At 43.6% G+C, this 26,971-nt stretch overlaps 1 long non-coding RNA gene across 1 annotated transcript in view; it reads left to right on the top strand.

Moving 5' to 3' along the window:
* Positions 1–26,971, top strand: part of LOC136827956 (uncharacterized) — a 216,351-nt gene that overhangs the window by 27,448 nt on the left and 161,932 nt on the right. Inside the window, exon 2 of the long non-coding RNA XR_010849855.1 lies at positions 24,070–24,109. This is a non-coding gene — a long non-coding RNA (uncharacterized lncRNA). The remainder of the gene's footprint in view (positions 1–24,069; positions 24,110–26,971) is intronic.

Here is a 26,971-nt window from a genome sequence, read left to right as displayed (position 1 = left end):
CGAGCAGGCATTGAGGGAGGCGGACGGTAGGTTAGCGGCATTAATTGGGTCGGGTAGGTAGGATTCCACCTTGCTTCCTACTCGAAAGGGTTTTTACAAGGTTGCAGGTAACCCTTCTGTGGGTGTTAGGGTCCCTCTAAATGAATCAGTGGAAGCTCTTCTGTCTAGGGTCCTTTCTTCGAATCGTTTGGTATCTGTCACGGCGAGAGAGGCGGGTATTTTGGAAGACACTTTCCGTACTCAGTCGGAGGCCTTATCCCATTCGATGTGGATGTTATCCGGTTTAATGGGGTTCCTTAAACAGGATGGATATTCTCTCTCGGACCCGACGTTGTTCGACAATCTCATCACTTCGGTGTCAATGGGACTGGTCTATCAGGCGAACATTTCGGCCGGATGTACAACTTTCTTCGGTAAGAAAAGGAGGGACTTCTTTCTGAACCATCTGCCTCTGCATTATCCGGACATTCACAAGAGGGTTCTGTTTAGGGCACCATTGGCGCTCAGCAACAGTCTTTTCAGGGAAGAAGATGTAGCGTCTATGGTAAATTTCGTTTCCTCATCTTCGGCTGTCAAGTCACAGCAAGCAATGATTCGGGTGACAGCGCAGACCGCCAGATCACTGAGAGGTTCCAGGATGACATCACCATCTAAGCAGACGCGTTCCAAATCACCAATTAGGTCCCCTAAGAAAGTCCGTTTCTCATCCAAGTCTTCAGTTCCTGCTTCAGATCCGAAACCTTCTGTCCTTAAGAAGGGTTTTCGGAAATAGAAGACATTCCCCTCGTCTGCACCGGTAGGAGGTTGCCTAGCTCCATTCTGGGAAATCTGGAAGGAGTGTGGCGCGGAGAGTTGGGTAGTTTAGGTGTTAAGAAAGGGGTACAGAGTCCCTTTTCGCTCTCTTCCTCCGCTATCCAGCCCACCGGTTATCTTCCCAGTTATTCCCCTTTCTCCATCAGGGGAATAGCTTTAGCAGCAGAAGTCCAAGCCCTTTTGGAGAAGGGAGCATTAGAACCCGCTCCTTCTTCCCCAGGATTTTACAGTCGGATTTTTGTGGCGCCAAAATCGGGAGGATCTTGGAGACCCATCATAGATCTCTCGAGTCTCAACCGGTTCATCATCTCCCCGAAGTTCCATATGGAAACTTCTCAGTCGGTGCTGCGGTCGGTCCGGAGAGACGACTGGATGATTTCAGTGGACCTCAAGGACACACATCTCCAGGTTCCGGTACATCCTGAATCTCGGAAGTTCCTTCGATTCTCGGGTCCAACTGGAACATTTCATTTCAGAGTCCTCTGCTTTGGTCTGACCACAGCACCTCAAGTCTTTACGAGGGTGATGCCTCCTATATCAGAGATAATGCATCGTCGAGGTTTCAGGATGAAGCGCTACCTCAACGATTGGTTAGTTCAGGCTTCTTCAGTAGACGAAGTTTTGCAGGTGAGGGACTTCTTACTAAACTTGTGTCAGAAGTTGGGAATACGAATTAACTTGGAAAAGAGTTCATTAATTCCAGCTCAGACAAAGACATATTTAGGAATAACAATTTAGACGCGTCTTTTGAGGACTTTCCGACAGAGGAACGAGTCTTCGCAATTCTGAGCCAACTGGAAACATTCAGATCGAACAGAGCTCAACCTGTGAGCCTATGGAAGAGCTTGCTGGGCAGGATGGCCTCCCTCTCACTCCTAATTCCAGGGTCTCGTCTCCGGATGCAATCTCTTCAGGCATGTCTCAGGAATCGCTGGGACTTTCGGGAAGAGAACGCGTTCATAGTCTGGGACGATTCTTGCCTGAAGGATCTTCGGTGGTGGTCAGAAGAATATCTGACCATCGGCGTAAGAGTGGACTCCCCCATTCCAGACATCCTTCTGTACACAGATGCCTTGGATCAGGGTTGGGGAGCAACCCTGGAGGAATGTCAGGCCAGGGGCCTTTGGACGAGTCTGGATCGGATGGAGTCCATCAACCACAGGGAACTAAGAGCAGTAAAAGAGGCTCTAGGTTGCTTCGCAGATCAAATCAGCAACAGGACTGTAGCACTCTTTTGCGACAATGTAACTGCAGTGTCATACCTCAAGAAGGAGGGGGGGGGACAAAATCGCAAATTTTGAACCAAGTCGCACAGAGAATTCTCCGCTGGTGCGAGTGCCACAGGACTACTCTCATTCCCCAGTTTGTGTCGGGAAAACTCAATGTATTGGTGGACGCCCTAAGCCGATCACAAGAGGTTCTGGGAAGAGAATGGACGCTAGTGCAGGAGGAAGTTAAACTTCTATTGAAGAAATGGCCAGCAACGATAGACCTGTTCGCTACAAGACTAAATTTTTGCCTCCCAGTATACTTCTCCCCAGTAGAAGATCCCATGTCGTTTGGGACGGACGCCATGCTGCACTCTTGGAACAACATGCAAACGTATGCATTCCCTCCATTCGGAATGATTTAACAAGTGTTGACGAAGCTCAGGAACTCCAAGAACACCGAAATGACGTTGATTTGCCCTTTCTGGCCTCAAAGACCTTTGTTCCCGGACTTTCTCGATTTACTGACATATGTTCCGGTTTTCCTTCCAGAGAGGAAAGATCTTCTCAGACAGCCGCACTTCCATCACTTCCACCGGAACCTCCGCGTGCTGAAGCTAGCTGCGTGGAGACTGTCCAGCGAGTAGCACGTCATGCCGGACTCTCTAAGGCAGTGGCTCGCCAACTGTCTTCCTGTCTGAGAAGATCAACCAGGAAGCTATATCAGGCCAAGTGGGCGGTTTACCGCAATTGGTGCTGGAACCAAGGTCATCGTATTTCACTTCCAACAGTAGCGAAAGTAGTGGACTTTCTCCTTTTTCTTAGGAAAGAAAAGAAATTATCGTACTCTACGATCGCCGGTTACAGATCAATGCTTAGTAGTACATTCCGTTTCCGTCTTCCAGAATTGGCGACCAGCAGAATACTTCACGATCTCCTAAGGTCTTTTAAGATAGAACGCCCAGTTCTTCCTCTTCGGGCACCATCGTGGGATTTAGCGGCGGTATTAGGTCTCCTTAGATCGTCAGAATACGAGCCATTAGAATCACTGTCGTTGAGGCAATTAACGAAAAAGGTATTATTTCTGGTTGCACTGGCCACAGCTAAAAGAGTAGGAGAAATTCGGGCTGTTTCAAGAACTGTATCCTTCTCAGGGAAAGATATTTTTCTGTCCTACTTGCCGGAATTCGTAGCTAAATCGGAATCGAATCTTTTACCCAGAGCGTTTAGAGTAACGTCTTTGGAAGATTTCGTAGGAGGTGACGCTTCAGAAATGCTGTTATGTCTGGTCAGGGTACTGAAAGCTTATTTATTACGCACAGAAAAGATGTTGCCTCGCCCGAGAACGCTATTCGTTTCTCCCAGATGTCCTTCGCATTCGATCTCAAAGAATGCTATTAGTTTTTTCTTTAGAGAAGTGATTCAACAATCGTCGGCAAATTCTTCAGCTCTTTCGGAACCATCGAACTCCTCTGAGCGCCCAAGAGCTCATAGTATTAGAGGGGTGGCGACATCGTCAGCTTTTCTCAGGAATTTCTCGGTGTCGGCAATACTAGAAGCGGCAACTTGGAAATCAGTATCTGTTTTCACTTCTTTCTGCCTTAAGGACATTCAATTTTCATCGGAGAAGGGTTACTCGCTGGGTCCTTTTGTGGCGGCCAATTCAATTCTTTAGTAAAGGGTAAACTAAGGGTGTGGGGGGAGAGTAGGGGCAGGGTTGGACAGCGTAAGATAGGTGAGTAGAACTGTCGGTGAATCGGGTTTCATTTACGGAACACAAGATTTTACAATAATTCAATGAGGTTAGGTAAATCCAGGTGGTTTTCAGCTCGATGTATTCACCCATTCGGCACAGCATCGACGGCAACGGATGGCTATGAATCGGAAGATCCGACTGCACACTCAACTTATCCTCCGTACATGAGAGGCTACAATAGCCACATGGGAGGTTCGTTGTTCCCTTCCATACATGAGAGGCTACCAATAGCCACATGGGAGGTTCGCCAGGCTCCGCTACATGCGAGGCTTTGATTAGCCACATGGGAGTTAGTTTTCCCTTCTTCCGTGGGAGGTTTTCTTTGAATACCACACGGGAAGTAGCTCGACCCAGACAGTACCGTGACTCGAGACTGACGTTAAGGGTACTCTCTCCTTTCAGGCATCCCCACCTGCCGAGTGGACAACCAGGTGAGGATTTCGTTTATATGCATAGTAGACAAATAATGAGCTACCTGCTTTACTTGTTGGTAGGTCGGTCTGACTTAATTGAACCCACCTCCACTAAATTTTGTTAATCGGGCTAATTCAGGTGTTCAGGGAGTGTATTGCAATATGAAGTTTTCATAATAAAACTAATATTGTAATACTTACCTGAACACCTGAATGATTCCCACCCTCCTCCCCACTTCAATCTGATTAATGAATAACGCAATTGGGGATCTCAGCCATACACAGCCAGGACTTGCAGCAGCGTTGCCAGCGGTACGCTAGGTAACTCATTTAACAAGATTTTCCTGTAAGCGTTGGTAACGCTGACAGTTAATTACCCACTTAGTGGGTAATGAGTTGGGGATATAGTTCGGGCTGGTAGGTAACCAGGGCTAATTCAGGTGTTCAGGTAAGTATTAAAATATTAGTTTTATTATGAAAACTTCATCTTTGTTCATTTTGTCAGAGGCACGGTCCTCTTCCTCGATATTTCGGCCAGGAAGATGACCTGAGCGTGGCAAACTACCAGTCAGTTCAGAGACTTAGCCAGCTTCCTCCCTCCAAGAAGTAAGTCTTCCTATATGAAGACTGGAAGGTTTGTATATTGTGTAGGAACAAATGACAGATTTTAAAGTAATTTGTATTTTCCCTAACTGTACCAATCTGAGGTCTTTATAGTTTAATGCCTGCCTCATGCCACCCCTCAAGCTGACACAAATTTACCTGGGTCGAAAGTAATGTGACGCTCTGCCGACCTGGCAGGTGGGACCCCCACACGGTCATTAGGTAGTTAACTACCATAACACCTTATTAAAACTTTAACGGCCAGTTCCAGCTACGCTGAAGGTAATTCCTATACAGTATCAAAACCTCAAGTTTGTATAGTTATGAAAAGGTACAAATTACCTCAAAATTTGTCATTTTGCTAACAAAACCATCAAAATTCAAAGCACCCTTTCACATGCATCCCAAATTTCTGTAATGATGGAAATTGTCTAGTTGCGAATACTTTACTGCCTTCACTTTCTGGGCGATCGCAGGTGTTTTAGTGCAGTAAAAGTGACGAGTCACATGTACAAATCACAAATAACTAATGCATAGGCTATATTTGGTTTTCACATACTTTACCACCAATATGTCAAGTCTTTCTTGAGCCACTGGTGGAACTATTTACAATTGTAAAATGTTTTTCTTGTTACACTCTCAAGCTTTACATTGTATTACATGAATAAAGAGTTATGCTTCCTATTTAGTTTGTATAATTTTAACAGTAATTTTTCTTGTGTTTATATTGCTGTGAATATGGATGCCTTCAAATCTTATGGGAAGCAAAATGCTGAAGACATGTCCACTGAAGATGACATGTCATCTTTTGAGTAATCTGATGAAGAATTTGTTGTGGGGCATGACTGTTCCAGAAATGGCAACTTTATTGAAGACTTCGTAATCAGTTGGTTGAGGGAAATATAACAGCAGTAATCTGATCCCAAAGTAGCACTGTTACCAGTGATGACTGGAAACCTGTAACAATCAGGCAATGGCAGTTTATATATAGCACTGGAAAGGAAGGTACAGTAAACCCCCCGTATTCGCGTTCTCACGATTTGCGGACTCACGCATTCGCGGGTTTCTCTGTGGAACATATCTACCCATTATTCGTGGAAAATTTGCCCATTCGCAGTATTTTTCACTGAGAAATATTCACTAATTACTGTATTTACATATAATTTTCATGAATAAATGCTTTTTTTGTGATAAAATTATTAAAATACTCAGGTATAAGCATTTTTACAGGGGTTTTCATTGTTTAAAGTGTCAAAATGAGCAGTTCTAAGTGGTTTTAGAGGGGTTTTAAGTATTCGTGGATTTTAGCAATGGGGGGGGGTGCAGTACGCATCCCCCGCGAATGTGGGAGGTTCACTGTATTTGTTTTGCTGTTCCTGTAAGCATAGGTGGTAACGCATGGCCCATAGATTTTTATAGATTCTTTCTTACCGATTACATATTGGATATAATAAGTCATGGAACTATCAAAATGTTCACATTAATTTTGTACATGGGATTACAGTAGTTCACAAGTCAGATATTTTTGCACTGGTCCAAGCCAACAATGAATTTGTACCAAAATTAATGGAAAGAGAGGTTTGATTGCTGTGAAGTATGATCTCAATGAATACTGTTTCTTGTAATTGTAGGTTTGCATGTAAAGGCAGGATCTTCCAATGACCCTGAGGAGTCTTGAGAGCCCATCTTCAGGTTGGACATTAGTGTTGGATGGAACTTGCCTAGAGCATAACAGCATTTTGCTCAATACCTTGTTGATAAAAAATGGTATTAGTGCTGTTGGCTGCTGGGTTTGTAGGCAATGGTGTGGTGGGTTCTTTACCTCTTTGATCTGGCCAGGGCAGTCCATATCTTGGAGATGGAGGCTGGTTCTGGATTGGAGGTTATGTTGTCCTGTATACAGTACTGAAGTACTGTAGTAGAGCCAACCATTGAGGAATGCATTGTGTTGGCATGTGAGGATGTTTTGACACTGGTGTTGCTTCTGGCCATCATGGAGTATTCTGTTGCTGTGAGCACATAAGGCATTGTTGATCCAATGTTTTATAGACAGATTGCCCTGCCTGACTACAACCCCCCTTATTTATTCAGTTTTGGGATCTTGGCTTTTTTTTTTTTCTAGAGAAACATTGATTTATTTGTTACAGCTATACCAGTGCTATGCTACATACTAGAGAGAGAGAGAGAATATTTGGTTTGTGAAACCTCACAAATTCTTTATGGTTAAAGGTGTGAGAGAGAAATTTGCCTCTGGAAATGGACTCTCCACCAAGATTTGGTTTATTATTTTTGCATACTTATTCTTAATGATTACATTTTTATCTTTCCAAGCCAGAATAGAGAGGGTTGTAGTTGTGAAGGGCATTTGTCCATAAAACACCTTCCAAAACAAATTATGAAATGAGCCCTTCCATCAGTGTTAGAAACATCTAGAAAAGGCTCATCAAAACAGGGGTGAAGCTGAAAAGAAGAATCATAAATTCCATGTTGACTTTCAAGTCAGCATTACAGAATTGTTATTTTTAATTTTGCAATTTTATTTGAAAACTCTCTCTCTCTCTCTCTCTCTCTCTCTCTCTCTCTCTCTCTCTCTCTCTCTCTCTCTCTCTCTCTCTCTCTCTCTCTCTCTCTCATTATCAATAGGTTGAAAATTGCAAAATGAAAGAAAAGTGTAAAGAAAGTGAAACTAATAAATAAGAGATTGGCAGTTCATCTTTTACCATGACTGCACCCTATCTGTAAAAGAGAAAAAGAAAGAATAAGTGTTAATTGTACTTACTTGTACAAATTAATAAACGAAATACAATTTCAAAATGAGGAGAATTGTAAGGAGATACTACCACCATCCTGCATTCCTCTGGTGTTGACCTAAAAGCTAACGTGGAAGTTGGGAATTTCACCCATTAAAGATCAAGTTATGAGCTATGGAAATTTTATTCTTAGTTTATTGTATGCTTAAAGAGTTTTCTGTACAGTAAAATATGTGAATGATTTTAGGTTAGTAAATAATAATTTGGCAGATTTTATAAATTATGTTTTTATATAAGTAACTTACCCAGCAATTACTTAGCTAAGACTTTCTAACTCGATGGCAGCTTCAATTTTGAAATTCGCAGTAGCGATAGTTTTTTGTTTATGTAGGTAACTAACCCCGCCCACTTTCGGGGTGAAAGGGAGAAACAACTAAGCCAAGAGCCTCACTTTTGTTTCTGCCGGCTTGATGTATCTTTGGCTTATTAGCCTTTGGATTGGTATTGCTTGACTGATTTATAGAATACTTTTCCTGATTTTGACTATTGCCCTCTTAGGAGATTGACTCATTTTTATTTTGACTCTGTTAGCTAGTAATTATGTCAGATTCTAGCTCATCGAGTATTAGGTATTGTATAGTCGAGCCAAACGAAAGTGCCGCGTGAGAGACTGAATGTATTGTGGTGAAATCTAAAGAGTTCGTTCATTTTACCTGGAGAGCGCAGCTTAGAGAAGTCATGAAATCGAAGAAGCATTAATGTCTTAAAGGTGGGAGGGTTCTGTCGGTCATAATCCCGGCTATATTTTCCTTTTCGGCTTTTTTTTTTTCCAGATGGTCAGTAGAAAACAAATAGGAACCTTGGAAGAATTATGATCCCAGGTCAATCAGAGCCACACAGGGAGCACTTTACTATATTATAAGTGTTTTCTTCCTTCAAAAATACATTTATCCTTAAGACCCACATGTCTTCTGTATAGAATTGTTTCTCCCTCTTTATTTGTACGTGTATGTATATATATATATATATATATATATATATATATATATATATATATATATATATATATATATATATATATATATATATATATATATATATATATATATATATATATACAGTATATATATATATATATATATTATATATATTATATATATATATATATATATATATATATATATATATATATAATATATATATATATATATTATATATATATATATATATATATATATATATATATATATATATATATATATATATATATATATATATATATATATATATATATATATGTGTGTGTGTGTGTGTGTGTGTGTGTGTGTGTGTGTGTGTGTGTGTGTGTGTGTGTGTGTATATAGTACACATGTATATATATACAACCACATAAAACTGCCCATTGACTCGGTATTGGAATACCTTAAAGATGAATTGCATAAACTTTATTTTCAATGAGGAATATTTTAAACAAACGTTTTGTGTAGCAATGGGAAACCCACTTTCGCCTGTTCTTTCAAATTTATATATGGAATTTTTCGAATGCCTCTACATCCCAAAGATTTTCTATTCCTGTAACATGGTACTGTTATACTGATGATATTTCAGCCATCATACCCAAAGATTTGGATGTAAATACCATATTGGCTCAAACACGAGGGAACCTTTTAACTGTACATGTAGTATTTATTTATATGAAAAGAAAAATAATTTGACATGTGGTTAAGATTTAAATATCAACCCCTCTCGGACAAAAACAAGATTAATTTTTTTTTTTTTTTTTTTGTCTGACACGCTGAATCAGTTAATCCGCAGGTAATAAGCTGGTCAGATTGTTCGCTCGTATCCTCACTGACCGGTCTTTAAGGTCTGATGTCCGAAATCTTTTGATGTCGATACGATGCATTAGACGGAGACCTTCTCTCACGTGCCACTTTCGTTTGGCTCGACTATAGCAGAGGTTGCAATACTCGTTTGACCAAGGCATGTTATGATTCACACACCCTATGTATGACATGCAGAGGACAAATTTGTTCAATTGACTTGACTTGTGAGGAATGCTGTGAATGGGGACAAAAGAAAGTGGAAGACATTAACTTCTCACCTAGCAAAATTAGAAGGGATCATAAGAGAAAAGCAGCTGCTAGAGCTGAGGTTAAATTAGCTACTCTAGATGTGACTCAGGAATCTAGTGAGGTTAATATTCCTTCTCTCCCTTCTCCTGCTAAAGTAATTCCTCCCAATTCCAGCCCCCCTCCTGCACCACCAATCTCTACTCCTGGTTCCCTCATTCCTGAGCATTGCAGACACAGTGGCACAGTTGGGTGATTCAATGCGTGTCCTCGTGGACAAATTTAGTGCAAAGTGTTCTAGTGATGTGTTTGTGGCGGAGGTGACTACCCTTCCCACCAACGCTTCTAGGCAAAGGTCACTGCCATACTTCCCCAGCCCCAGGGGAGGCATACTGGAGGCCCAAGGGAGGTCGGTGGGGTCTGCCCACAGGTAGTCGCCCCCTCAGTCGCACCTGTGTCGTCTGGGTGTCAACCAAAGGCAGCCGTTGGAAACGTGTGCCCAGTGTTCATAATCTCTCGTCCAGTTCGGGAGATTCTAGCCCTTCTCACAGGCGCCAGTGGAGATTCTCAGACGAATCTTGTTAGTTGAAAAGGCGTGCGCCTCCCAGGGACCTGTCCCCTCAGTGTTATGGCAAGAGGTTCAGGGAACAATCCAGTAGTCTGCAGATGTCGTGCAGCAAATGGGACATTCCCGAACGTTTTTCTCAATCAGTAGCTACCAGACCATCATCTATGTCCAGCAAGAGGACTAGTTCTTCAGCCAATAGGGAACCTTCTCGTGATAGTTCACGCTCATCTTTTGAGCGCCTGTCTGGGATCGAGGATGCCTCTTAAGCAGCCGAGTGCCCATCGACTTCCGAGTGCCCAGTAGAGACCGAGCGTTCACTAGTAGCTGAGCGCCCAGAAGATAAGAAGCTCCCAGTAGTGCAACCGCATTACTTGGCACCAGAAAACCTTTCAGCACCAACTCACTCTACTTCGGTCGAACGCCAGGATTGTTTGACGCCTGCGCCTGTTTTACGGACTTCTCATCGAAACACCAGTTTTCTTCCTATACTCATTTGATTACTGCTTCGTCTACTCCCAGACTGAACCCTTCCATGGTACCACTGCAGAAGCAGTTAGACAATATTTTGAGTATTCTTAAGAAGTCGACGACTTCAGCTTCAATAGCACCTGAAGAACCCTCATTGTCCCCCGGTCTCATCGGAGGAGGAAGATTTAGGACAGGACTCCACCCCATTGGCTTATGCTGCCTTACTGAATTATTTACTGGATAATTTTTCAGATTTCTACCCACCGGCAGCCTTCTTCTCCGGCTTCCTCAATTATGGTGAGTGACTTGCCCAGGGATTTATTGAGACTTCCCAAAATGGTTCTGTCTTCTTCATCTAAGAAGGCTATGAGAGAAGTGGCTCTCTGGCTCTCGGAGAAAAGACGCCAGGGCAAGGCATGCTTTAGTATTCCCCCTTCCCGCCTTTCGGCCAGGAGATATAGGTCATATGCGACCTGAGAGGCCCCCTCCCTGGGAGTGGCTGCCTCCTCCCAAGTGGACTTCTCTGGCCTCATTGATTCGGCCCATAGGTCTGCTTTTGCTTCGGCAAAGACCACGTTCTCTGCGTTGGAGATTGATCATTTGCTCAAGAACATGTTCAAGGTGTTTGAAGTGTTTAGTCTTCTAGATTGGGCCGTAGGGGCCTTGGCAAAGAAGATCAGAGATTTGGATCTGCCTCAGGATATTGCTGCTGACTGGAGGAGTGTTCTCTCATGTGCTGATAAAGCAATTCGAGATGGTTCTTTCGAGATTTCCTCCTTTTATGCTATGGGAAATTTAAAGAAGAGGGAACTCTGGATTTTGTTTGTATTTAAGGGCGTCACTCCATCGCATAAATCAGCTCTACTCTTCTCGCTCTTGGATAATACACACCTTTTCCCACAAGCAACGGTAGAAGAAGTGGCTTCTCACCTTCATAAGAAGTCTACACAAGACCTCTCACAATCTACGAGGCATCCGAGAGAATGGAATGCCCCCCTTTCAAGTCATCGTCTCCTCTCAGCCCCAACCCTTTCGAGGAGGCAGACAGAGAGCACAGTCAAGACCACGGACTTCTGTACGTTTTGTCCCACATGCAGCCAAGAGACCCTCCACCAGATCTACAACCCACAAGTGAGTCTTCAGTCCTTCATGCACCCATGGGAGCCAGACTCCAACTTTTTGGGGTAAGTTGAAGAATGAGAGGATCAGATCAATGGGTGATAGAAATATAAAGGGAAGAGTATTCTCTCCCTTCAAAGAGAAACCTCCCTTATCTAGCTCTCCCGTCAAATCGACGGCATACTCCAAAGGATCAACAAAGTATTTAGCCCTCTCGAAAGAAGTGTCATCTCTCCTCAAGAAGAAGGTGATAGAAGTGGTGGAGAATATCGAGTCCAAGGTTTTTACAACGGGAGGATGGAGACCGGTACTCGATGTGAGTGCTCTGAACGTTTACCTAGAGAAAACAAAGTTTCATATGGAAACAGTCCAGTCTGTCCTATCATCCATTCGTCGAGGGGACTGGATGATTTCTCTCGATATGAAAGACGCTTACTTCCACATTCCCATCCAGCAAGACTCAAGGAAGTACCTGAGATTCGTTCATGGAAATCAAGTTTTCCAGTTTCGAGTGCTATGTTTCGGCCTGTCAACAGCACCACAGGTGTTCACCCTAGTTCTCTCTTCATTGGCCAGTTGGCTTCACTTCCTGGGAGTGAATATTTCCCTATATTTGGACGATTGGTTAATACACTCGCCCACGAGAGAGAGATGCATGGAGGACCTTCAAAGGACATTGCTTTTGACTCAGGATCTAGGTTTGCTGTTGAACCTTCAAAAATCCCAGCAGACTCCTTCTCAACAGATTCTATATTTGGGGATGAAGATCGACTCTCAGAATTTTCAGGCTTCTCCCTCCCCAAAAAGGATAGAACCCTGCCTTAAGAAAGTCAGCCTTTTCCTTTCCCTACAGAAGTGTTCAGCCACTCAATGAATGAGTCTCCTGGGCACTCTATTGTCGATCGAACAGTTTGTGAGGTTGGGAAGGCTGCATATGAGGCCTCTACAGTTCTTTTTAAGAGTCAGCTGGGATTGCAAGATAAATCAGGACTTATGCATTTTCCCAATAATGCAAGAGATAAAGGAGGACCTGCGCTGGTGGAACAGCGCAAGCAGACTTTCGGAGGGAAGTCTCTTTCAGTAGTGAACCCTGACCCAGACTTCTCCTCCGATGCGTTGGACGTAGGTTGGGGAGCCCTCCTGGAGGGAAAAGAAGTTTTGGGAGTTTGGTCCCAAGAAGAGAAGGCTCTGCATATAAACATCAAAGAACTGAAAGCCATCCATTTGGGACTGCAACACTTTGCAAGAGAAGTATGCAACAAAGTAATTATGTTGCACATGAACAACAAACAGCCTTAACTTATGTAAGACTCCAATGGGGGACTCACTCATTCTCCCTGTGTGAGACTGCCAGGAGTCTACTTCTTTGGGCAGAGCAGAACCTAACCCAGCTGTTAACTTGGTTCATTCAGGGGAAGTGCAACGTATTGGCAGACGAACTCAGTCACCGCAAACAAATTCTCCCAGCAGAATGGACACTGGACCGTCGAGTATGCTCAGACCTGTTTAAGTTATGGGGAGAACCGCAGGTGGATATGTTCGCGACACCGAAAAACCACTGTCTTCCCGTTCTGCTCACTGTTTCCGGACCCACAAGCCTGGGCGACAGATGCGATGATGCAAAATTGGTCAGGACTGGGTGTGTATGCCTTTCCTCCATTGGGATGGTGAGGGAGGTTCTGAAGAAGCTCCAGTCACATCATCACATCAAAGCACCAGGATGGCATTGATAGCTCCCTTCTGGCTGAGGAAAGAGTGGTTCCCGGAGCTTCTCGAACTACTAGTAGACTTCCCATGCCTTTCAGCAATCCCAAGTCTACTTAGACAACCCCATTACAGGAAATTTTATAAGGGCACATCCACTCTGACCGACGGGGTTTTGACTGTCCACAAACTCTTGCGAATGAAAGGCTTTTCAAGAGCTGCGGCAGAAGCTGTTTCTAAATGTAGATGACCTTCTACTAACAAAGTTTACCAGGCAAAGTGGGCAGTATGTAGACTTTGGTGTAAGAAGAATAACATCTCTTCTTCTAAAACCACTATAATTCAAGTGGCGGACTTTCTTCTTTACTTGAGATCCACCAGGGGCCTTTCTTCTTCTACGGTAAAAGGATAATAGAGCTATGCTTAGCTCAATCTTCAGACACAGAGGTTTAGACATTTCTTCCAACCAGGATATCTCAGATCTTATTAGGTCTTTCGACACGGCCGAGGTTGACAGGGAAGAGGTATGCCCTTGGTCATTAGACATAGTCCTCAAGTGGCTGTCTAACTCAAGATTTGAACCCATGAGTTCATCATTGTTGAAGGATTTGACTAAGAAGACTATTATCCTGGTTGCGCTAGCCACTGTGAGAAGAGTGAGCGAACTGCATGCAATAGACAAAAGGATAGGTTTTTTTCAAGGTGACACAATCTGTTCCCTTACCCTTGGCTTCTTGGCAAAAAACAAGAATCCTTCACAGCCATGGCCTCGTTCCTTTGCTATTAAAGGTTTATTGAACTTCCTGGGTCCAGAGGAAGTGGAGAGAAGTCTGTGCCCATTAAGAGCGCTTAGACATTACATCAAGAGGACAGAGAAGATTAGAGGCCCAGCAAGAAATCTTTGGTGTTCGGTTAAGAACCCGGCCAGACCTATGTCTAAAAATGCTTTATCTTTTTTCATTAGAAACCTGATCCTTGAAGGACACACTCAAATCGGAGAGAACATTCTGCCTGGACTTAAGGTTAGAGCGCACGACGTGAGAGCAGTGGCTACATCAGTTATTTTCAAGCATAACCTCTCACTTCAATCTTACAGACTACATTCTGGAAATGTAGATATGTTTTTGCTATGCATTATTTGCGAGACGTGGAGACAACGCACGAAGATTGCAGTACACTTGGAACATTGTCCATGGCTGGTGTAGTGTTGGAACGTAGGAAGCAACACTGCCTACTTTTTCTTCGCCTTGTCAAGGTGTTGAGTTCATGGGGATCTTGGAGGGTACACGGTACGTAGAGTGCCCACCAGTTTTTTCTGTGTAGGGTGGTGATTGATTATTTATATATATAGTATGTGCTTTATATGTGTGGTTTAGGTGACCATTTCTCTGTTTTTTTTTTTATTGTACTGCGGCCTGGGCAGGGGAATTTTATCATTGACTTTGTTAATGATCGGAAATTCCTTCGTTGCAAAGTTTACTTCATACTTCGTTAGCGGTCAGAGTATCCCTCCTCTACAAAGTTGCTCACTTCAGTAGAGGCAACCCTAGCTATACCGCCACGCCGCTGCTCGGTTGAGATGAGCGCCAACCAGAGGCAGTATCTACCTGTGCAGCTCTCTCACCAGGTAAGAAACAACAAGCATTTTTTCAATGCTAAGCCTATTTATTTTGTTCTCATTTCATTATCATTTTTAATGTTAGAGTACAAGATGTCCCTCAATCCCACCTCCTTCAGTGTGGATTCAGCTAAGTAATTACTGTACTGGATAAGTTACTTATATAAAAATGACATTTTTATAATAAAATAAAGTTTTAACTTACCCAGTACAGTAATTACGAGTGGAGCCCGCCCTCCTCCCATCACATGGACCTTAGAGCATAAACAAAAGTGAAGTTCTGGCTTAGTTGTTTCTCCCTTTCACCCCGAAAGTGGGCGTGGTTAGTCACCTTCATAAAAAACTATTGCTACCGCGAATTTCAAAACTGAAGCTGCCGTCAAGTTAGAAACTCTTAGCGAAGTAATTACTGGGTAAGTATATATAAAACTTTATTTTATTATATAAAAATGTCATACCTCCAAACTTTCTAGTTTGTTAATGAAAAACTGTCCTCTTCATTCTTTAATTTGTTAACCCTTAAACGCCTGTTGGACGTAGCAAACGTCGACTAAAATTGTCTGTTGAATGCCGAGTGGACGTAGCAAACGTCGACTACAAAAAATTTCAACCTTTGGTCAACTTTGACTCGACCGAAATGGTCGAAAAACGCAATTGTAAGCTAAAACTCTTACATTCTAGTAATATTCAATCATGTACCTTCATTTTGCAACAAATTGGAAGCCTCTAGCACAATATTTCGATTTATGGTGAATTTTTGAAAAAAAACTTTTTCTTACGTCTCATAGGCTATTAACTTATTCGGCCGAAAATTTCAGAAATTCTTTCGTCATTTTGTTGTAATTTTTGCACTGTTTTATATTAGTCGTTACATAAAGTTTTATATATGGAAATGAGCGCAATTTCATGTAGAATACAACAGAAAATAACTCATTGTTGTAGCTTTTATCAGTTTTGAAATATTTTCATATAAATCACGATAACTGCCAAAATTTCAAGCTTCGTTCAACTTTAACTCGACTGAAATGGTCAAAAAACGCAATTATAAGCTAAAACTCTTACATTCTAGTAATATTCAATCATGTACCTTCATTTTGCAACAAACTGGAAGTCTCTAGCACAATATTTCGATTTATGGTGAATTTCTGAAAAAATATTTTTATACATGAACTTACCTGTTGTTTACATATAGCTGTAATTCTCGATCTCGACAGAAAATTCAAAACTGGCGGTCCCGCTAATATATGGTCAGGTGATACGACTACCCTTGCCCTCTACCGGGGTACCCGGATCCATTTCCATAAACAACTAATCATATTTTCTCTGTCGAGGCCGACGCGAGATCGTCTGCTCCTCTTCAGGAAATTCATCGGTGCTTTTTCGTTTCTTCTTTGGTGAAGTACCCACTTTTGTTGACGGTTCTGGCTTGTTTTTTGGCTTTGGTTGAGATTTTTCTAGTTATGTCTGATTCAGGATCTCAAATTAGATATTGCGGGGTTGTAAAACTCGAATGTCTCGGTCTAACATAGACCCTCACTCTTCTTGCTCTAACTGTAGAGGGAAATTGTGCACGAATCTGGATAGATGTGATGAATGTTCGTCTTTGTCTGTGCTTGATTGGCAAAAGTTGGCTAAATATCAAGCAAAATTAAGTAAAGATAGGGCACGTAAGGCTTCGGCCAGAAGTTCCTCCCAGAGTAGGAGTAGTATTGCCTCTTGTTCTGTTCCTGATACCCCTCCTGTTCCTATTCCTGCCCCGAACCTGTTGTTTCATTGGCCCACTACCGTGTCAGACCTTCGGGCAGAATTTGATGGTAAGATTTCGGCTCTTTTCTCTGCGATTTAAGATTGGCCAGGATGTGAGTGCGATGTCTGACATCGACCTTTACAGACTGATAGTGTTGTGGAGGAGGTGACTGTTCGTCCCCTCGCTCCTCTAGGTCGAGGCCTCTGTCCGGCTCCCAGGGCTCAGGGAGAAGACATGCCGAAAGCACGAAGGCTGGAGGCGAGTGGGGTCTGCTCAACCATCAGTTGCTCCTCTAACAGTCCTGTTCCTCCCAGGCTGTTGCAGCTCGCTATAGTAAAAGCGATCGAAGTGTCTTCTTGTGCTTCTGTTTCGTCGAGGAGGAGTTGAAGCAGTCAGAGTCTAGTAGGCCGCTGAAGAGACGCAGAGCTTCCTCTCCAAGTCAAGTTCCTATCAAGAAACTTTCGGGACGTTCTCCTCTTCCGTCTTGTAGCTTTTGGGATAGCCCAGAGATCTCTTCTTCTTCAGGCAGTCCGGATGTACGTTCTACGGATCGTAGCGGCGCCGGATCCTCCTGTTAGCATGCAAGTAGCGGCTTCCTTCCCGTTGGATCCCAAGTCGGCTTTTATGCCTCCGGTTCCTGGCCCCCTTTCGCAAGAGGACAAATTGGACAAGATTTTGAGACTTTTCGAAGGTTTTAAAGCTCCAGCACTTCAGGTTCCTTCTGCAACTGAGGCTCCGGTCCTCTGCTCCCGCTCACGCACCTGGCGCCGCTTCCTAAGGTTTCAGGACCGCGCCTGGCTCCGCTTCGCCAGCAAGGGCGCCTGGCTCCGCTTCCCGAACGCGCTCCTGGCGCCACTTCCGATGCGCACCGGCCACTGACTATACAAAACTTTGGCGCTTTGGCGCCTCCCAAAACACGTTTCCAATATCGCACAATGTTTGCGCTTCTAGCGCTACTGGTTTTTGGCGCCTCTTTGGCTCTCGGATCTTCTAAGGCTCCTGACTCCTCTCAAGCTCATGTTTCGGAAACGCTTGGCGGTCGGGCTCTTGGCGCCGGTGACGTTGGCGATACTCAAGAGGATAACGCAAGTTTGGCTCCCGAGAGCGTTTCTTTCCCCGCTCTGCTCCAACTGCTTCAGAGATTCTCTCCCCAGTTTCCGATGTTTCAGAAAGATGATGTTCCGTCTGCTCATCCCTAGAGACCAACTTTAAGCATCTCTTACAACTTTTTGAAGAACTTTTCAAGAAGACTTTGCTCCAGCTTCCCTTCGTCTCCGAGAAGATCTACGCAGTTTGCCAAGGATTTTAAACCTCCTTCCTCTAGATTTCTGAAGCTGGTCCTGTCTGTTTCGGCGAAAAGAGCTCTCGAAGGCAAGAAGGATGGTTGAGCAAGAAAAGATCTCAGGGTAAAACATCTTTCTGTTTTCCCCCTCTCATCTGTCTTTTAAGTCTCGTTCGTGGTATGAGACTGGGGAAGTCTTTTCCTTGAGAGACTCTGCCTCCTCTCAAGGGATTTCTCCAGCCTTGTGGATTCTGCCCGTCCAGGTCAGCTTTTTCTTTCCTCAAAGTCGGCTTTAGACTTCGGAAATTGACCATCTGGTGAAGAGTTCCTTTAGGATCTTGGAGATCTTTTCTTTTATTGACTGGTCTATAGGAGCCTTGGCAGGATAGTGAAAGTCTGTGATCTTCCCCCAAGACTGCTACAGATCTTGATGCTATTTTGGCCTGCCTGGACAAGGCCATCACAGAATCGGCCGGACGGAACGTCAGAAATTGCCTCAGTGACTGCTACCCGGCATTTTGAAGAAGAGAGCACATTGGATTTCGTTTGTCGCGAGAGGAGTCTCCAGGAACCAGAAATCTGCTCTTCTTTTGCTCCTTTGCTTAAGGAATCCTTTTTCCCGCCACGTTAGTTAGGGAATTTCAGAAGGCTCCTCACAGAGGAAGTCTACTCAAGACCTACTGGCTCATTCTTCGAAAAGACCCAGGTTTTCGACTTCTCCAGTAGTACCCAAGCCTTCTTTCCCTGTATCCTCTAGGCCTTCTCAGGGTACTTGGGCTCGGCCCTTTTCCCGTGCTAGGGGAAGAGGAAAATTCTCTTCTCATCCCCAGAAAGCTAGGGGTACCAACCAATGAGTTCAAGGTTCTTCATGCAAACGGTCGGAGCCAGACTAAAGTCGTTCTGGCAAGTTTGGGAGGCCAAGGGAGCAGAACCCTGGGTGATCAACGTTCTGAGAGAAATGCTACACCATTCCCTTCTCAGAGAGTCCTCCTTTAAAGTCTTCACCAGTAGACTTCAACGTATCATCCAGGGACTCAGAGAAACTTGTGGTGTTGGAGGAGGAAGTTACTTCCCTCCTTCAAAAGGGAGCCATAGAAGCAGTCCTCGAACCTTCATCTCCGGGGTTCTACAACCGTCTGTTTCTGGTTCCAAAATCGTCAGGAGGATGGAGACCAGTCCTTGACGTAGCGCCCTGAACAAATTTGTGCTTCAAACACCATTCAAGATGGAAACCACACAGTCGGTTATCAATTCCCTGAAGGAAGGAGACTGGATGGTGTCCCTCGATCTCAGGACGCATACTTTCATGTACCTATCCATCCAAGATCAAAGGAAATTCCTAAGAGGTTTGTGTTCAGAGGCAGGGCTTTTCAATTCAGGGCTCTTTGCTTCGTGACTACCAACAGCCCCACAAGTTTTCACAAGGACGATGGCTCCAATTGCGAAATGGCTTCACTTAGAGGGAAAGGTCACATTTCCGGATCTTACCTCGACAAGACTGGCTGATCCGGTCTCCGTCAAAAGGCCAATGCATGAAGGACCTACAAAGGACCCTTTCTCTTACCGACGGGGAATTGGGACTCATAGTAAATCTTCCAAAGTCACAACTCTCTCCATCTCAAGACTTGACTTATTTGGGAGTTCGATGAACTCAGTTCTTTTCAGGTTTTCCGGTTGTCTCAAAGGATCGAGAAATGCCTGCTGAAAGTGAGATACCTGATGGCAGCCAAGACTTGTTCTGCCAAGGAATGGATGAGCCTTTTAGCCACCCTCTCATCGCTAGAGATGTTCGTCAGTCTGGGGAGGCTACACATGAGACCTCTTCAGTTCTTCCTACAGCAGATCTGGAACAGGAAGAAAGACACGGATTCGTTTGTTTTTCCTCTATCCACTCAAGTAAAGCAAGACCTGTCATGGTGGAACGACAGGAGCAAACTAGATCGAGGTTTGTCACTGAGACAGAGGAACCCAGACCTGATGTTGTTCTCCAACGCTTTGACGAGGGTTGGGGAGCAACATTGGGGATCTTCAAAGTGTCAGGCAATGGTCTTCATCCCAACGGGACTGGCACATAAATGCGAAAGAGTTGAAGGCAATGCATCTAGCCTTGGAACATTTCTGTGCTTCTGGTGGAAAACAAAAGATAGTAGTGCACTCGGACAACTCCACAGCTCTGGCTTTATAAAGTGAAGAAAAAAGGAGGCACATTGACCCTTCAACACTGTTCGAGATCAGATAAAAGACCTGCTTTTGTGGGCGGCAACCAAGAACATAGAGCTAGTAACTCGCTTCATCCCGGGAGCTCTCAACGTAAAATTATGAGCGATATCCTCAGCAGGTCACTCCAGGTCATTCCGAGAAATGGACCCTCCACCAGAAAGTCTGCCAAGGCCTGTGGAAGGTTTGGGGAACTCCCATGCTTCACCTGTTCGCAGCGAGGAAAACCGCAGACTACCTCTTTTTGCTCTCCTGTTCCAGACCCAGAAGCATTAGCGGTGGATGCCATGCTCCTGGACTGGTCGGGTCTCTTCCTTTATGCATTCCCTCCCTTCAGGATGCTGGGAGAAGTCCTGAAAAAGTTTCAGCACACAAAGGTGATCAATGATCCTTATAGCTTCATGGTGGCCAGGAAGATCATGGTTTCCAGAGCTACTGGAGAAAGTAGTGGATTGGCCAAGGAGGTTGCCATTCAGACCAGACCTTCTGTGCCAGTTGCACAGCAGAAATCTTACCACAGGAACCCGTCAGATCTAAATCTGACAGGGTTCAGACTCAGCGACTCTACAGGAGGAGAGGCTTCTCTAGAAGAGTGGCGACAACAATGGCTAGATCAACCAGGCCAACTCGACTCTTCCAAAGGTCTATCATTCGAGCAGTGGCGCTTCAGGAGTTATGCTCCGAGTCTGGAGTGTCTTCCACTTCTACGACTTAGAAAGCCAGGTGGCGGATTTTCTTTTGTTTCTGCACAAGGAGAAGAAAAATTGGCTGTCAGCACGATTAAGGGGTATAGGAGTATGCTGGCGGCAGTTTTCAGGAATAGAGGTATAGACCTTTCCTTGGACAAAGATATTGCAGAACTCCTTAAATATTTGCTACCACTAAAGGCAAATCTCTTCGTGTACCGCATTGGAATTTGGATGTGGTGCTAAAGTGGCTTACCTCCAAATCTTTTGAGCCTTTGAGTTCCTGCTCCGTTAGGAATCTAACTAAGAAAACTCTCTTTCTCTTGGCACTGGCCTACTTTTAAGAGAGTAAGTGAGATTCATGCCTGGACAAAAGAGTTGGTTTTTGTGCGGATAAAATGTAGTTTCCTTCACCTTTAAGTTTCCTAGCTAAGAACGAAAACCCTAGTAATCCATGGCCAAGGGAATTTCCCATTCCTAGCCTATCCTCCTTGAGTGGAAGAGAAAGTCGGAGAGACTTCTCTGTCCGGTCAGAGCTTTGAAATTCTATCTGGACAGGACCAGAAGTGTAAGAGGAACTCATGATTTTTATGGTGCTCAACTAAGAACCCCAAGAACCCTCTATCTAAAAATGGGATTGCTTTCCTTTTGAAAGAACTGATTCAGGGGTTAGGCACACAAGGAATTAAGGGATGTGGATTTCCCTTAGTTAAAGTGAGGCCTCATGAAATTAGGGCTATTGCAACTTCTTTAGCCTTCAAGAAGAACATGGCTTTAAAGGACATTCTAAGTTCAACTTATTGGAGATGTTCGTCTGTTTTTGCCTCGCATTATCTGAGACAGATCCAAAAACATATGAAGACTGCAGTGACGTTGGGCCCTTTATTTTTCGTCTGACACGGTGATGGGCAAAGGAAACCAGAGGCTCTAGATCCTCTCCCATAGTTTCCTTGGGTGCAGAAGTTTTTTTTAGTCGACTACTAGAGCCTAAGAGGTTAGATGGCCTAAAAACTAGGTCTAATTTTAATAGGTTGGTGTGAGTTTTTATGGTTGGGTGATATGATGGTGGATGCTTTGAGTACTGCTATATGAGCAGGGGCATTATATGCTTTGGTTGATTGTGTTAAGAAAACTGCTGGGCCAACAGACCTTTCTCCATATAGCAACCTGCGTCTGAGCTACTAGGCCCCGCAGTTGCACTAAGGATAGCAGGTTACAGAGGCAGTAACCAAGAAAACAGCTTTTAGCAGGTAAGGATCCAAAGTTAAGACGTTTTTCTTAGCCTGATGATCTCAGGTTTTTTCCATTTAACACATTTTGCAGCTGTCCATGCCCACTAGCCTCAATGTGGCAATTTATGCTATATGTAAACAACAGGTAAGTTCATGTATAAAAATGACATTTTTATAATAAAATAAGATTTTATATCATACTTACCTGTTGTTTATTATATAAAAGTTTTCCCACCCGCCTCCCCGCAAGGGACAAGGGGACATAGAAAATATGATTAGTTGTTTATGGAAATGGATCCAGGTACCCCACGATAGAGGGCAAAATTTCAGTCATATCACCTGACCATATATTAAAAACGCCAGTTTTGAATTTTCTGTCGAGATCGAGAATTACAGCTATATGTAAACAACAGGTAAGTATGATATAAAATCTTATTTTATTATAAAAATGTCATTTTTTTCCTTACGCTCTGCGTGCAGTAACTCGGCCGAACATCTCAGAAATTCTTTCGTCATGTTGTCGTAATGTTTGCATCGTTTTACATTAGTCGTTACATAAACTTTTATATGTGAAAATGTGTGCAATTTCATGTAGAATACAACAGAAATTAGCTCATGGTTGTAGCTTTTATCAGTTTTGAAATATTTTCACATAAATCACGATAACTGCCAAAATTTCAACCTTCAATCAACTTTAACTCGACTGAAATGGTAAAAACGCAATTGTAAGCTAAAACTCTTACATTCTAGTAATATTCAATCGTTTACCTTCATTTTGCAATAGATTGGAAGTCTCTAGCACAATATTTCGACTTATGGTGAATTTTTTAAAAAAACATTTTCCTTACGTCTGCGCGGTAACTCGGCCAAACATCTCAGAAATTCTTTTGTCTCGTTGTCGTAATATTTGCACCATTTTATATTAGTCGATACATAAAGTTTTATGTATGAAAATGTGCGCAATTTCATTTACAATACAACAAAAAATAACTCATGGTTGTAGCTTATATCAGTTTTGAAATATTTTTATATAAATCACGATAAATAGAAAAAATTCGACTTTCGGTCAACTTTAACTCGACCGAAATGGTCGAAAACTGCAATTGTAAGCTAAAACACTTACAGTCTAATAATATTCAATCAATTACCTTCATTTTTCAACAAACGGGAAGTCTCTAGCACAATATTTCGATTTATGGTGAATTTAAAAAAAAAAAAAATTTTTACGTCCGCGCATTACGAATTCATGCATCATTTTGTGATAATGTTTTCTCCGTGTTGCTTTGATCGTTTTAAAATTTGTTATATACCAAAATCATCGCAATTTAGTGTACAATACAACTAAAAAAAATTAAGTCATTAGCTTTAACCATTTTGCTTGTATACAATTATATGAGTTTTTTTTCGCTGTCATATATTCCAATATTTATATATGATAATGATATTTTTTTCATTTCTGATGGTTGCATACTAAACTTCAGGCAATGACAAAAAAAAATGAGCCAAAAATGAACTCTTAATCTTAAAAACTAAGCGTGCTGTGATTTTTTGAAAAAAACTTTTTTTCCGCTTCGGCGCTAACTCACCGAACGCCGCCAGCATACGGGAGACGTTTTTGTAAATAGGGCTTCGGCGTTAAAGGGTTAATGAAAACTGCCCTTTTCATTCTTTTTTAAAGAAAGCTCTTTAGGATTATGATAAACTGATGACATCAGTTTTGGCCAACTCTGCTAACCCAATTTTTTTTTTTTTTTTATCCGTACAGCCCAAAGGATTTACAAAGGTTCTTATTTCTTTAATCTTGTCTCTCCAGGTGTGTGTGAAAGGAGTCCCTTTGTGGGGGAAGTATGGCAGTAAGTACAGTACCTCCTTTTATTCTTAATGTTTCATTTTGCCGAGTTAATGATGTAATTATTATTTTTTAATATTGCAATACACTCCCTGAACACCTGAATTAGCCCTTAATCCCACTAGCCCAAACAACTCTCAACTACCCATCCCACTATAGTGGGAATTTTAACAGCCAGCGTTACCAACGCTGCAGGTAAAATCTGTCACTTGAGCTACCATAACAAACGGTTGGCAACGCTGACACAGGTGTGCGCCGACACGCCCCATTTTCGTCAATTGCTTTTTGCTCGCACTGCTGGAAGGTTGTTTCCTTCTGCAGTGCGAGGTTTTAATCCTATTGCCCGACTTCTCTTTGTATTTTGGACTTGTGGTGAAGACCTGGATTGGATTTAACAGTTTTTCTCCTGGATTTTCTGGGTTTCTTCGATGTGGAACGTCTTTTGGATTTGGACTCGCTGGTTCCCGGTCTCGACTGTGCGTCACGGACTTTTCACCTTCTACTACCGTGCCATCAGCTTCGACGTCGGCCTCGACTGCCTACGACGGTGGACTCTGGCGCTCATCGCTTCTTCTTCCTGCAAAGACGGATGAGTACCTTGAGACACGATAGACATTCCGTCAGGTATGTAGGAAGGTTAATTGTGATGTCAGACTCATTGCGATGAGTGTTCCCATTGGAAGGTACAAGAGAGGGATGATTACATTCATCATCGCAAGTCTTTGGCTCGTAACGGCGGCAGACACCGATCAGATTCTCGTTGCCTCAGTGTCTCAGACTTCTGCTACACATCAGTTGATGGATTTAGCGAGTTCAATGGTAGTCAAACAGATAGAGGATAGGATTGCAATTAGTAAGGAAAATTCAATAGCTAGTCTTCTTCAACATTTCTCAGATAGGGATAATAGTAGTAATAGGATGTCTAATTCTTTTTCCTTTTCAGCTCCCCTGCCTGTTCCAGAACCAGCCCTAACAGGTGCTGAGGGTAATGGCAGAACTGCAAGCCTCCGAGTGGGTAGGTCTGCCCCCCTCTTGGCGCGGAGCAGTCAGTGAAGGATCCCCAACCCCTTGTAGTATTGATAAATGTAACGTTGATAATGTTAGGATCAAGATCTAGGTGTGATAAAAGAGGATAGGTTTGGTAGTGAGGAGAAGGTTTTAATGGTGCTGTGTCGTTCTCCTGAACGGGTTCTGGTTTCGGGTTCGAGTGGTTTTTGTTGTGCTCTGACAAGAGTTTCTCCATCTCTTCTTTCGACCTGGCTCAGTCTCAAGTCAATGTTTCAGTTACGTGGGGCAGAATCCTTCTGCTTTCGCTTCTAACTCACTTCCTACTGTTTTTTTAAATCTCCTACTGTAGTTTCCCCCTTCCCTGTATTTTCTACTCCTCCATTTAGTAAGGCGGATTATGGTGTCTTTTCGGCTTCTAAAGTAATTTGCGGGACCTGCAATTGGCTGTGGCGGGTTATAAGACGGATGGCAGGGTTTTTCGACGGGTATAGACCTTTGGCGAGAGGATATATTTTTTTTCTCGAATGTTTTCTCTAACATTAGAGAGTATGTGACACAGTAGTGTCCAGAATTCATGTCGGATATGTTCTCAGGATTATTTAGGGGGCCAGATTCGGTGTGCCTTCTTTCCTTTTTGTTCTAAGTTTTCTTCTTGTTATCTGTCGCTTCATCTCCTGCTCCCACATTCTCTGTTACCCCCTTTTCAGTCTCCTCTTCGGCCCTTTCTTCTTCTGCTCCGGTCTTTCCTGCGGCTTCCGCATCTTCCATTTTCCCTCTTCCTTCGATTTTGGTTTTCCTCCTCTCAGGTAACTTTTTTATGCGTCTGCTATTCCTATGCCTCCCGCCTTTTCCTTCCTTAGTACAGTCTTCTCCGGTAGGAGGAGCTTCCAGACAGGCGAAGACCCTGTTTCGGCAGATTTTGGCCGCAGGGGTCTCTTGTTCCATCCCTTCGGGTATGCGCAACCCCTTGCTTCCGCTTCATGCGGCTGTCCCGATAGCATCAGGTATTTCACAGGGTCTTCCCGTCGATTCCAGTTTGGGTTTGCGCTCCGCGGTTTTGTCAGAGCATGCGGTACCTTCTTCGAGTGGTCCGCGGCTTTCATCGCCGGCATTTTCCGTGGCGGTAACTCAGGCTAGCTTCTACCTCTTTCATTCTCTCTCCTTCATCTTCTTCCGTCCCTCTACAGCGGTTTCGTTTGCGCATCCTCCCCCAAGATTTAACAAGGTTGGTTTGGCTACTCTCACTCGTCTTCCTCTTGGTAATAATGGGGAATCGGCTCTGGGGTTTTTTTTTTTTATCGGTTTAGCCTTCTCTTCCTGGCGGGTCCAACAATATGGATTCAGCTCCGGGTACCCGATTAGGTGCGGGTGCGCAGCATTCTGGTTAGGCTGGTCCGATTGCAGACTTTCATCGTTGTCCGGGGCTTCGTCAAGTGCCTCCTCCTTTATCGGTCTTAGACCGTTCGGACATTGTGAACAGGATTCTTATCCGTAGGTGCAGGAGATTCTGGCGGACTTAGAATGTCCTCTTGCCAGCAGTACGATTACGAACACAGGCTTGAGTATGTTACTTCATCGTACCCTCAAGCAAGAGCTCCGGACCTCCCGATTTTGAGGTTTTTATGACACTAAACCAGCTCCTGCCTCTTTTTCGTGTTGGCTGGTTTGGTTCGATCGGGTTAGCCAGGCTTTGTGGGGGCGGATGTTCGCTTAGCATTGGTAGTTGCTTCTAATAGACAGCACTCATCTCTTCTCTCTCTGAGTAGGACGACTTACGCAGTTCGAGGTAATCCTTCGGTAGGTGTCAGGTTGCCCCTCAACGAATCGGTTGAGGCATTCCTGTTTAAGTCTCCGGCGT

This window comes from Macrobrachium rosenbergii, chromosome 42 (genome assembly GCF_040412425.1).
Source record: "Macrobrachium rosenbergii isolate ZJJX-2024 chromosome 42, ASM4041242v1, whole genome shotgun sequence".
Lineage (NCBI taxonomy): Eukaryota > Metazoa > Arthropoda > Malacostraca > Decapoda > Palaemonidae > Macrobrachium > Macrobrachium rosenbergii.
This window is presented reverse-complemented; position numbering and strand designations above follow the sequence as displayed.